We start from the raw sequence: 13,682 nt of genomic DNA on the forward strand, positions 1-13,682 counted from the left end.
TAATAACCATTATGGAAATGACATCAGTTAATATCCATTATTGCCAGGTTTTCGAACACATTTTTGGAGAGTTTGAAATTGGGATCATTTGCTCAGGACAAGGGCATTTCAAGGCATAGAGTCGACATGGAAACAAAATAAGATTGAAAGTATTTAGAAAATTCCCAAAACAAATATTTACCTTATAAAATTCCCTTAATGTACATTTTAATCTCAAATAATGCAAAGTCATTTTTACTCAACCATAAAAATCTATTTTCCCGCCGGACAAGGATTGTCCCGACTTTCAAGTATCACTGAGCTAATTTCCTGCTATTCTACACATTTGGCCATGAGGCTGAGAGTGCACCCATAGGTTAGGCTGTACAGTGTATAAGTATACCCCCAATGCAATTCTAAAGTCTGATACAGCCACAGTGCAATTCCAACCGATTTTTACTTTCAATTTAACTAATTATCGTCTTTTGTTGAAATTTGTTTAATAACATTCAGACCTTGTTTCGCATTATCTATTCCAAATATGGCACGATTCCATTATTTGTATCTGTTTAATCACTATCAGATGTGGACTTTTATTTATGAAAGCAAAAGCGCAAATTCCACATTTGCGGCTAACTATTCCTTATTGTGTCTAGCGTCACACAGGTGGAAGGGTTCACGGAGACGCCGTTTCTCTAAACGTCATAGCGTCCCTTGCGTGTGGGTGTGTCAGAGGAATTCAAGAAGGTAGCGAACAGAGAGAGTGATTGTGAAATCATGGAAATGGTTTGTTGTTGTCTGAACGAATAACCTATGCGACAAACTATACAATTCATAGGCTATCTTTTTTTTGCGTCCGTGTTAGCTAGTTACGTTTTCATAGTGTTGTCACATTATTATTTTATTTTTTTACTGTACACTCTGGTCGACTGACAGTGGAATACCCTGGATAGTAAACTGTTAAATGAGCTTTTTTTGGCTAGCTAGCTAGCGAAGTTATTCTGTGGAAATCACTGCTCCGCAGCAGTTGAGCGTTTTTTGTTAAGAATACTGCAAACCCAGACGGTGAGTATTTTGCTGGTCTAATTTGACTTTGTCATTTTGCTTGCTAACGTTATTTAACTACGTTTAGATAGTTAAGTGTGAAAGCATCAGTTTTGTTGCTAACGTTAAATCGCTGAAGGAGACATAACGTTGTATTAGCTAGCTAGATAGCCAGTTTATAAGCTACATTAGCGCATTACCTTTTTATTAGCTATACACTGCATCACACATCAGCACTGTGAATACATTCCGTGACAGAGATGTTATGCCAACGACCAGCAGGCATGCACACTAGTTCCTAAAAATATTCCCTTAATGTTACTGTTACTTATATTAACTTTGGTAGTTTTATCTAGTTTTGAAATGTGTAGCTAGCACAATTTCCCAGTGATTGTAATTGCTAACGTCAGCAATGCTAAAGCGAGCTAGCTGGCTATTTAGCTTAGCCAATCAAGTGCTAGTTAGCTAGCTTGTTGCTGGTTATTTTAGGATTGGGATAAATAGAAAACACTCTTTTCTAAAAAATGTATTCTTAGCTCATATCTATCAAATGTCTAATCTTCTTTATGAATATGTGACCTGCATCATGTCAAGATTGGCTGAGGATGTTGTAGCTCGTGTTTCAGAAAAACTTGTTGAGACACGATCTTCACTTTTGGAGTGTATGATCTACTAGTCTTTCTAGCTAGCCTTCATTGTTTTCAGAGTGTAACAGCTTGCCTTACATTCCTCTGTCTACTTTAACACTGGCACAGACCCTGAAATTATTCTGGATCTGATTTATAATTCTATAGCACATTTTTTAAGTTGGTATTGAGAACATTTGAGACGTGGCTGAACTGTCCAGGTCAAGAGGTTCTTTGTTGAGATGGACTTGACACGACAAGCTGAGCAATGGTGGTTGGCTTGCCACTCAATCATTTATCACGGAGACACGTCTCCCAGTGGCCAGGGGGAGAGAGACAGAGAGAGCAAGCACCCTATTACCGAAGTTATGTAGTGCACTACTTTTGACCAGAATCTTGTGGTCCCTGGTCAAAAGTAGTGCACTATACAGGGGATAGGGTGCCATTTCAGATTCAGGCACAGAGTTTAACAAACATGACTGATCAGTTGGCCTCTCATGAGAATCTCTTCCCTACCCTCATATTCTATCTCTGCCCATTTGTGAGCATTACATGGCTTTCACTGAGTCTATAGTGTGTGTGTGTGTGTGTGTGTGTGTGTGTGTGTGTGTGTGGGAAGAGTGATAACATCATATATAGACTCCCTCTCTGGGAACCGACTCTGCCTCTCTGCCTCAGGCCTGCTGGATCTCAGCAGAATCATATCTAGCCTATTCACCCAGTTTCTCATCTCTTCCTTTCACACACACCTTATTCTCTCTCTTTCTCTCTCCCTCTCATTCTCTCTTTCCCTCGACAGAATATAGACACTCTTAGAGATCCCATAAAGAGCAACAGTAGAGCCCATCCTAACTAGAGATCCCATACAGAGCAACAGTAGAGCCCATCCTAACTAGAGATCCCATACAGAGCAACAGTAGAGCCCATCCTAACTAGAGATCCCATAAAGAACAACAGTAGAGCCCAACCTAACTAGAGATCCCATACAGAGCAACAGTAGAGCCCATCCTAACTAGAGATCCCATACAGAGCAACAGTAGAGCCCATCCTAACTAGAGATCCCATACAGAGCAACAGTAGAGCCCATCCTAACTAGAGATCCTATACAGAGCAACAGTAGAGCCCAACCTAACTAGAGATCCCATAAAGAACAACAGTAGAGCCCAACCTAACTAGAGATCCCGTACAGAGCAACAGTAGAGCCCACCCTAACTAGAGATCTCATAAAGGCCTCTCACTGTGCTCAGGCAGGCTAACATGTCTAATTTCTGCTCTGACTGTCTGTGTTTACAGAACGGTTTAAAGGTTTGGTTAAGTTTATTTTGCTATTTTATTAGGATCCCCATTAGTTGTTACAAAAACAGCAGCTACTCTTCCTGGGGTTCCACACACACAACATGAAACCTAATACAGAACAACATTAGACATGACCAGCTCAAGGACAGAACGGCATAACTTTTTTTGTTCTGTTGACCTCATAACTGACCTTTTGTCTTTCCTGTCTACGTCTTATTGTGTACGTGCAGCCTAATGTCCTAGTGCTGGAATATGAGCAGGTGGACTTTGAGCTCAACTTACTGACTTTTTTTTATGGCACCTGAAGAATGTGACCTGGAAATGAAATCCCACAGTGTCGAATATTAACCGGATAGATAGTTCTGCCATGGCACACCCCCAAGCTTATTTTTTATTTTCCCGACATTAGCTCAGGGATTGAAAGGTTGACTTTGTTACTGTCGAGAAATATTAAGCCTTAAGCTTAGCTGCTGTTCAGCTTATTCATGCCATAGGATAGGCCTACTGTCAGCTCACGCCTATAAGGTGCTTTGTGGGAGTTCTGGCTATAAGTTGATTTTATATGATGTTGTACAACAGGCAAGAAAACCGATGAAAAATGACTGAAATACGCCTGGATTCAAAAACCGTTGATTGTTAGCCTTTTTTGTTGCTGTTGTAAAGTTTGAGTTCTTCTACTCTCCCTGACTGGGTCAGCCTAATAGAGAATCAGCATGATGTTGTTGGTATAGGCTAGATCCTCCATGACGGACACACCTTGCAATGCCCAGTGAATGAGTAGAGCACTGTTGTCTCTCGCTGCATGTAAAGCAGCCAGCATGGATAATGAAGTACGGTTACATACACACAACAATACAAGGAATGTGAATAGTCAGATTCATACAATAGTTTGATTTAAAAAAAAACGTTTTACATGCTTTTTCAAGAAGAACTAAATTCCCTAATAATCCTGTTTCCATGACACATCAGGCTACCCGCTGGGACTTCAGTAAATGCAGAAAAATCATATATTTTTTTAAAATAAACTGTTCTACCACAGTTGTTATTTTTTTGTGTGGAAGTGATTTGATTTTTAAGTTTGTACATTTAAAGTACGTGAGAACTATTTCTAAGATGCATACCTTTTTAAAAGTTTTTCAGAACTCACTTACACTCGTGTAAAAGAAGGAAGCTCGTACGTGCTAGCACCGCTGTAACTCTGTTTAAGGGCTTTACATGTTCTAATAATTAGAAAGATTGCTCAGAAATCCAGGTGTTTTTTAATCAGTGTTTTTCAATTGCTTACTTAGATTATGACCTTACCGCCATTAACATAAGTAGTGGAAAGTGTATGTCTAATGCGATACTCGACCTTCTGCCGTAATCAGTTTAATATCTAATTATTAGTGTGAATGTAGACCTACCGATTGATGCGTACGGTGTTTGGGATGGAAATTAAAGACCTTGTTATTAGACATGCAAATTGTGGTCAATTTGCAAATTGTGGTCAACCCACAAATGGGTACATTTTTGTATCAAACAGTAAAATGACATGACCAACAGAAGAAAAAAAAATACTGTTACAGAGATCTGTAAATAATGAGGAGATGCTTATGTTTCTGCCCCAAATGATGGGAGTCGGCCCAATGCGGGAAACCAGGCGAGTTTATTCCCTAAATAAGCCCATAGAAACTTTAGGCTTATTTTGGTTTAGGAGTGAAACCTCTCGCTTTGCCTATTCCTCTCTAATATCGGCTCTAATATATGCATGGATACAAGGGCCGGATGATTTTATCATTAGTGGGTCTTTTTGAACTGGACGACAATAGGTGTGGTGGTATTGTTGCATGTTTTCCTATTGAACAAGTAACTCCTGCAATGAAGCAACAAATTAAACGTCATTTGCAAATTTGCGGGAAACACTGTTGTAAACCTGATTCAAGCAGTTGTGACGAACAGCTCTGTTAGAAACTTAGAAAGAGGGGGAATGTGATGGCAACAACTATCAAATGGTTGCTTATATGACTAGGATTGAGACACGATCTTCACTTTTGGAGTGTATGATCTACTAGTCTTTCTAGCTAGCCTTCATTGTTTTCAGAGTGTAACAGCTTGCCTTACATTCCTCTGTCTACTTTAACACTGGCACAGACCCTGAAATTATTCTGGATCTGATTTATAATTCTTCAGCACATTTTTAAGTTGGTATTGAGAACATTATCAGAGATAATGCGGCTTCTGGACGACAAAACAAAGTTGGTATGAAAACCAATAGAACAGAAGATAAATTCTGGTTAACGGAATGAGGAAGTCTTTATAAAATAATTGCCTCTACGTTTTTCCGGATGGATTTTTGGCAAGGCTACTTTGAAGCAAGGTCAGACATGCCTCGTTATTTTAAGTGAAGTAAAACATTCAGGTTTCAAACAATTATGCTGCCTCAAGCTCAGATTGCGCGATGCTGCCTGACGGGATATTCCTCTAACTAGGCTCTGTGTCGTGTGATAAGTTAGATACATGACGACAAACAAATACACACTCCCCAATTTAATTCCACTATGCAAATTAACCTATAGACCAATAAGCATGACTGGGCAATTAATTTTCGGCGGCTAACCAAATATTTTTTTTAAAACATTTATTTAACTAGGCAAGTCAGTTAAGAACAAATTATTATTTTCAAAGATGGCCTGGGAACAGTTGGGTTAACTGCCTTGTTCAGGGGCAGAACGACAGATTTTACCTTGTCAGCTCTGGGGATTCAATCTTGCAACCTTTCGGTTACTAGACCTGCCGCCCCAGGTAGCCTAGTGAGCGTTAGTTAACGGTTAGTTATGTTAATTAGCGGTTAACTATTAACATCCCTACTTGTTATCTTCTTTTACGTTCCCCGTTTAATTGTTTTATTTTTGGTACTTTCATCCCCTTTTTCTCTCAAATTTCATGATATACAATTGGTAGTTAGTCTTGTCCCATCACTGCAGCTCCCGTACGGTGAAGGTCGAGGGCCATGCGTACTCCGAAACATGACGCTTCCAAGCCACACTGCTTCTTGACACACTGCTCGTTGAACCCTGGAAGCCAGCCGCACCAATGTGTCGTAGGAAACACCGTACAGCTGGCAACTGAAGTCAGCGTGCATTGCGCCCGGCCCGCCACAAGGAGTCGCTAGAGCTCGATGGGACAATGACATCCCGGCCGGCCAAACCCTTCCCCTAACCCGGACGTCACTGGGTCATTTGTGCTCCGCCTCACGTGTCCTTGTTTCCCTCTGTGTGTATTTGTTGACGGGAGGGTGGCAAAGTGAGAATGAGAGATGATACCATACCCTCTGCCATTCTGGAGAGAGCACTCCCACGTTGTCTCTGACTTGACCTGAGCTGTGCTTTTAGCGGTTTCTCCGGCGCTCCATAAACAACAGTTAACAAAACTAGAACACAAGGAGGATTCTGTCCTACTTCAGCCTCCAGTCGTTAAGCTGGAAGACTTCTGACGTCTTGTGTTTTGAAACAGCAGGGCCTATAGTGTTTGTTTAGGCTGGTGAGTAATGGCTGGGGCTCCCAGAGGACGGAGCTCCAGTAGGATGAAACAGAACACTGCCTGTCGTAGCCCAGCATTAGGAGACAGACTGCTGTAACAGTACACTTTCACTGTCACTACTCTCTGTCTGTCTCTGTTTGTCTCTGTCTGTCTTCACCAGACTAGACCTGTAAGTTCAGTATATTACAATGGTTTACCACAGCCTATAACCAAACTCTTGTCTGTCTGTCTCTCCGTCTGTCTGTCTCTCCATCTGTCTGTCTCTCCGTCTGTCTGTCTCTCCGTCTGTCTGTCTCTCCGTCTGTCTGTCTCTCCGTCTGTCTGTCTCTCCGTCTGTCTGTCTCTCTGTCTCTGTTTCAATATTTAGTCCCAGGTAGAGCAGTTGGGGCTAAGGAAGGCTAAGCTGATTGCTGCTTTCTGGTTACTTTCCTGAGAAGCTGGTGTTGGACTGGAGCAGCCAGCTAGGGCCATGAGCCAGAGGTACCCCTTCCCTCTGTGGACCAGAGCCAACATGGAGGTTTAGCCCAGACAGACGCTGAGCAAGTGTTCAGGTAAGATGGTGTGTTTTTATAGGACCTCTCTCTCTCTCTCTCTCTCTCTGTACACGTGATGTAAGCAAACTAAACCGCAATGAATCGTAGTGACTCTGAGGTGCTACAAAACCTACTTTATCTCCCAGCAGCCTCTGTTCTTGTCCTGAGCCAAGTATAGCAGTGTGTTGTCGTGATTGAGTTGTTTTGAGGAAATGTTCAAGACACTGCTTCTGTGAAGAATGATGGTAGCTGGTGAAGAATGTAGAATGATGATGGTGGAGCAGATCATGCTGTCTGTGGTAACCCATCCCTGATATCTTCACTTTCAGTCTTTTTAACTTCTTTGCGGATCATTGGGACGCTACCGTCCCATCTGGCCAACATCCGGTGAAATTGCAGAGAGCGAAATTCAAATTACAAAAATTGTAATATTTAACATTCATGACAATACAAGTGTTATACGTCACTTAAAAGCTTAACTTCTTGTTAATTGCTGTTAAATGTGGCCTGTCGTAGTCACAGAACAAGACATGCTCCAGCTCCGTCTTTATCCAATCTCTCTACTTTTACGTCAGTCGCGAGTGACAGATAGACCAAGAGAGACGGAGAGGCCTGTACATTCTTCTAATCCCGATTTTCTATAAAGCAAAAAACTTCTGCAGGGCTTTAAGTACTACTAGGAACCCCACACATAGTATTAACTCTCCTTTAGTTCTGTCTCACTTCCCCATCTCCCCGCCACCACAGTCTGTGTGGCACTAAACGCCCCCCGTCACCACAGTGTATTATGGTTGGCACGGTACCAGTATCAAGATACAATAGCTGATTTTACCATGGCAAAAATGAAAACGCAAAGCAGACTAAACTCTTTGGTCTTTTCAAAAAGCTGCTGTATGTAAAATATAGTGGTCTATAGCTTGGATAATAAGTCTGGTTTTGGGTCACAACAGTAGGACTGTTTTCCTCAGGAATATATTCCACTTCATGTTTTTTTTCCGCTGAGTGTCGCGATATTGGTATCGTGACATCCCTAGAGTCTCTAAACTCCCCATCTTACTAAAACTACAGTGATGACTCACTGACTGATAGCTGGTCATTTCCATGTCAAATGAAATCTAAGAGTCACATTTTTTATTTTTTATTAAGGCATATATTTACACATTTTTCTACATTTTTCTATACTAAATATTAGGAATAAGAAAATTATTTGATTTCTGGTTAACCAGATGGAAAAGGGGTTTTAGAGAAACATCAGACAAAGTATTTGAAATACATCAGAACACAATGTTGACATAGACCCCTGCCAACTAATATCAACACATATATTTTGTTTTAGAGAGAATATTTTGTCTTGGGTGTGTTTTAGGAAATATTTCCCTGTGCAAAAAAACCACAAATATATCTTTCAGATATGTTCTAAATTCTCTCCCTCATGAGGGGAGGATAATGACATTTCAGAGTAACAAGTAAAAGTAGACCTACCAATTAGTTACTTTTTTACTATTATCTATTTTTATTATCTATTTGGTTTAGTAATTACTAAGTGATTTAAAATTCTGTTACCAAATCTTTAACGGAATTACTACAATGGGCAATCATAGTAGTTACAAATCACAGTTGTCTCCTGCTACTGTCCTCCCTTCCACTGACATACTGTTATGTTGAGCTCATAACAGTTTTCTATCTGTCCTGGTGGTCAAAACAAAAGTGTGAAAAGAGTCTGGGAAAAACGCCTGTCTCTTGCTCAGTCTCTCTTTGACACTTACCCATGATCCACCTCTCTTTCCATTTACTGTAACCAGCATCCTTACTCAATGAGCACCGATCAACACCCAGACGTACATGGACGTTGAAATTTGGTCAGTTCACTCTGCCTTGATTTAAACTTCCACAGATTCCGTTGTTGTGTGTTTTTATACGGCACGGACCCGTTTTTAATTACAACGTCTACAGATGTCGTTTTTTGGTGCCGGACCGGCCTTGATTTGACCCAAACATAGATGTCCATGATTGGTTCAAATTTGGTCCTGTCCACACCGAACCAAATCTGAACCAATCATAGATGTTTATGTTTCACAAGTGTGTAGATTACAGTAAAAGTTGAGCAGAGTATAGTACAGTAGAGTTTCCCAACAGTACAGTAGAGTTTCCCAACAGTACAGTAGAGTTTCCCAACAGTACAGTAGAGTTTCCCAACAGTACAGTAGAGTTTCCCAACAGTACAGGAGAGTTTCCCAACAGTACAGTAGAGTTTCCCAACAGTACAGGAGAGTTTCCCAACAGTACAGGAGAGTTTCCCAACAGTACAGGAGAGTTTCCCAACAGTACAGGAGAGTTTCCCAACAGTACAGGAGAGTTTCCCAACAGTACAGGAGAGTTTCCCAACAGTACAGGAGAGTTTCCCAACAGTACAGGAGAGTTTCCCAACAGTACAGGAGAGTTTCCCAACAGTACAGGAGAGTTTCCCAACAGTACAGGAGAGTTTCCCAACAGTACAGGAGAGTTTCCCAACAGTACAGGAGAGTTTCCCAACAGTACAGGAGAGTTTCCCAACAGTACAGGAGAGTTTCCCAACAGTACAGGAGAGTTTCCCAACAGTACAGGAGAGTTTCCCAACAGTACAGGAGAGTTTCCCAACAGTACAGGAGAGTTTCCCAACAGTACAGGAGAGTTTCCCAACAGTACAGGAGAGTTTCCCAACAGTACAGGAGAGTTTCCCAACAGTACAGGAGAGTTTCCCAACAGTACAGTAGAGCGGTGTATCCCCCCAACATCTTACATTGTTGTTGTTGCCCCAGACAAACTCATCTGATTCAACTAATTGATTGCTTGGGGGACTGGAGTAGACTTGGCCGCAATACCGGGGTATTTGGGGAAAAAGCAAAGGGATGGTTTTGAAACTATTTTAAAATTTTGAATATTTGTAGGTACTATTTAAGTAAATACCTATAGCCAACTTGTGCAATACGTTAGTATATAAAGAACATTGCGTTCTTCTTTTCTCCTGTCACATTTATTATGAAGCTTAGGGTAGTCCCCCAGTCACGTGGTGTTTGTTTACGGCGATGAGACGGGAGCCTTCTGAGTCACTCACTGTTGTGCAGCAGGCGCCTGGTGATCTAATTACAGTATGGAATTCACTACTAAATGTTTACCAGCTAGATCTCTTATTTCTATTAAGTTAACTGTCTAAAATGTTATGCTACATGCTCTGCAGTTGTAGCATTTAGTTTTGCTTATTTAGTAGCTTGTTAGCTAAGTAGTTAGCTTCTTCCAAAATCAAGCATTTGCTTGGTAACAGCAGAGATCTCCCTTCAGGATCAAGAGCCTTTTTCGGCTAATATTTGTTATTTGTGCGTTCAGCAAACTGCGAGTAGCATTTTTGAGTTACTTGTTTAGGTCAGAAAGTGTACAAAATGTTCGCAATACGCTAGTTAGCATTTTGTTAGCAATCTCTATGGGATTTTACATGTACTTGTTACCATTGCTAACCTTCCGATTACGGTATCAGTGTGGTTTGAAAACAGCACCACTTGTTTTCAGTGCAGGTATTACTGAATATCCTGGTAGGTCAGTAGAGCACACTAGAGTTGAGTATACTGTACTGTACTCTACTGTACTCTGCCGGACTGTAGTGTTCTGTACTGTACTGTACTTAACTGTTCTGTACTGTACTGTACTTAACTGTACTGTACTGTACTCTGCTGTACTCTACTGTACTCTGCCGGACTGTACTAAACTGTACTGTACTGTACTGTGCTGTACTTTGATGTCCAAACTTGTGAAACATAGACATCCATGATTGGTCCAGATTTGGTCTGGTCCGAACCAACCAGATATGGTCTTGTTTTGTGGGAAGGGCTCATTAAAATAAGTCAGTGTGTAGAATACCGAAATATGCAAAGTAAGATATTGCATATTTAATACTTTTTGTTGTTGTTGTACCTAATTTAGGATACATCACCATGAAAATAATGACATTCAACTTCTTTAATTATGCAGTGCCTTAGACTGCTGCGCCTCTCGGCAGGCCCTTTCGAGTGATTATTATTTTATTTTTTATTTATTTTTTGCGTTGATCTGTGCCGTGTCTTGTGGACCCTCCGTTGGTGTGAGCCTGTAGGGTTATTGCTAGCATATTATTGTCAGGGCTGATTGTTACATGCTATAATAGTAAAATGCCTTTTTCATGTAGCCCATAGCCCATATCTCATAGTCCATGAGCTTGGATAGAACAATTGCTTTGTTCATCCGTAGGCTACACTTACCTTGCTCAACTGTGAACGATGCGCCGTGCATAAAGACTACATTCTAAAGTTGGTTACACACAAGGATAAAAAATAACAATGAATACTCTTACAAATGTTTGAATACAGACGTCTGTTTGGATATCCAGATTTTCAATTAACCGTGCCCATCCCTAATTGAATCAAATCAAATGTATTTTATATAGCCCTTCGTACATCAGCTGATATCTCAAAGTGCTGTACAGAAACCCAGCCTAAAACCCCAAAACAGCAAGCAATGCAGGTGTAGAAGCACGGTGGCTAGGAAAAACTCCCTAGAAAGGCCTGTCCAGGCTATGAGGGGTGGCCTGTCCTCTTCTGGCTGTGCCGGGTGGAGATTATAACCTAGGAAGAAACCTAGAGAGGAACCAGGCTATGAGGGGTGGCCAGTCCTCTTCTGGCTGTGCCGGGTGGAGATTATAACTTAGGAAGAAACCTAGAGAGGAACCAGGCTATGAGGGGTGGCCAGTCCTCTTCTGGCTGTGCCGGGTGGAGATTATAACCTAGGAAGAAACCTAGAGGAACCAGGCTATGAGGGGTGGCCAGTCCTCTTCTGGCTGTGCCGGGTGGAGATTATAACAGAACATGGCCAAGATGTTCAAATGTTCTCTCTCCCGCTGAAAGGAATGGCCTTTTGTACTCTTCCTCTGTCTGAGCCAAAGGAGGTTACCAGGGGCCCGTGCTGCTGTTCTGTGTTATGGATGGAGGTTACCATGGGACCGTGATGCTGTTCTGTGTTATGGATGGAGGTTACCATGGGACCGTGATGCTGTTCTGTGTTATGGATGGAGGTTACCAGGGGCCCGTGATGCTGTTCTGTGTTATGGATGGAGGTTACTAGGGGCCCGTGATGCTGTTCTGTGTTATGGATGGAGGTTACCAGGGGCCCGTGATGCTGTTCTGTGTTATGGATGGAGGTTACCAGGGGCCCGTGATGCTGTTCTGTGTTATGGATGGAGGTTACCAGGGGCCCGTGATGCTGTTCTGTGTTATGGATGGAGGTTACCAGGGGCCCGTGCTGCTGTTCTGTGTTATGGATGGAGGTTACCAGGGGCCCGTGATGCTGTTCTGTGTTATGGATGGAGGTTACTAGGGGCCCGTGATGCTGTTCTGTGTTATGGATGGAGGTTACCAGGGGCCCGTGATGCTGTTCTGTGTTATGGATGGAGGTTACCAGGGGCCCGTGATGCTGTTCTGTGTTATGGATGGAGGTTACCAGGGGCCCGTGATGCTGTTCTGTGTTATGGATGGAGGTTACCAGGGGCCCGTGATGCTGTTCTGTGTTATGGATGGAGGTTACTAGGGGCCCGTGATGCTGTTCTGTGTTATGGATGGAGGTTACCAGGGGCCCGTGATGCTGTTCTGTGTTATGGATGGAGGTTACCAGGGGCCCTTGCTGCTGTTCTGTGTTATGGATGGAGGTTATTAGGGTTGGAGGCTGCTCACCTCACCTCTGACTCACTGCACCACGTACAGCCCACTAGAAAAAGGGGGAGGGGTGAGGCCAGGGGCCCTCTACCAGGTGTGGGGTCAATTCAAATTGAAGGCAGTCAATTCAGGAAGTAAACTTACAATCAAATGTAATAATTTAAAACATTGCATCGATTTTCAATGACTTCTCAATAAACTGAAAAGGAGAAGCTCTGTGAAAAGTTTAACTGACTTGAACTCGAATTGACCCCAATCCTGCCCTCTACACACGAGGGCCTCACGCGACACGGCGCTGGCTCAAAGGTCACGGCGCTGGCTCAAAGGTCACCACAAACAGAACATTTTCGGCTCGCTGCTTCCGTGTTTGTGTGTGTTTGTAGAAGGGTATGGAAGCGTAGTGCCAGGTAGGTAGGTATGCCTTTTGGATTTCTATGTGTGTCTTAGATAGGCAAATAAATATTGGCCTTTTCACAGGAGGTAGGAGCATCTCAAATGCCTCTGAACTGTAGCTTAATGGGTTTTAGGACAGCAGTATAGGGAATGCAAACTTTTCTTGGACAGTGTACTAGCAAATCTTTCCCCTAACTTCGGACCCCCCCCCCCCCCCCCCCCCCAACTTCGAACCCCCCCCCCCCCCAACTTCGAACCCCCCCCCCCCCCCCCCCCCCTAACTTCGGACACAGGACACTTAGCGCACAGGTGTCAAACTCATTCCACGGGGGGCCGAGTGATCAATTAACAAAATTCTATTGATCAAAATAGTAAGGTGGCCAATAACTGTATGACGATTATACGGGACTTTTTTGTTGTCGGGTAAACCGCTTATCAAAAAGCTAATAGTAGTATTTCCACTGAAATGTCAAACATGCTAATTGCTAACATTAGCTAACATTTTTACGACACCAATAATCACAAAACCATTGATGGCTTAATCACAAGATAACACTGTTGAAGGTAATATATTTCCT

General features: G+C 42.4%; 1 protein-coding gene across 1 annotated transcript in view; it reads left to right on the forward strand.

Moving 5' to 3' along the window:
• Positions 1-5,954: 5,954 nt before the first annotated feature.
• Positions 5,955-13,682, forward strand: part of LOC129820812 (FHF complex subunit HOOK interacting protein 1B-like) — a gene marked incomplete in the record, with an annotated part of 81,671 nt that continues 73,943 nt past the window's right edge. Inside the window, 1 exon segment of the mRNA XM_055877796.1 lies at positions 5,955-7,015.

Source organism: Salvelinus fontinalis, chromosome 23 (genome assembly GCF_029448725.1).
Source record: "Salvelinus fontinalis isolate EN_2023a chromosome 23, ASM2944872v1, whole genome shotgun sequence".
In the NCBI taxonomy this organism is placed as follows: Eukaryota; Metazoa; Chordata; class Actinopteri; order Salmoniformes; family Salmonidae; genus Salvelinus; species Salvelinus fontinalis.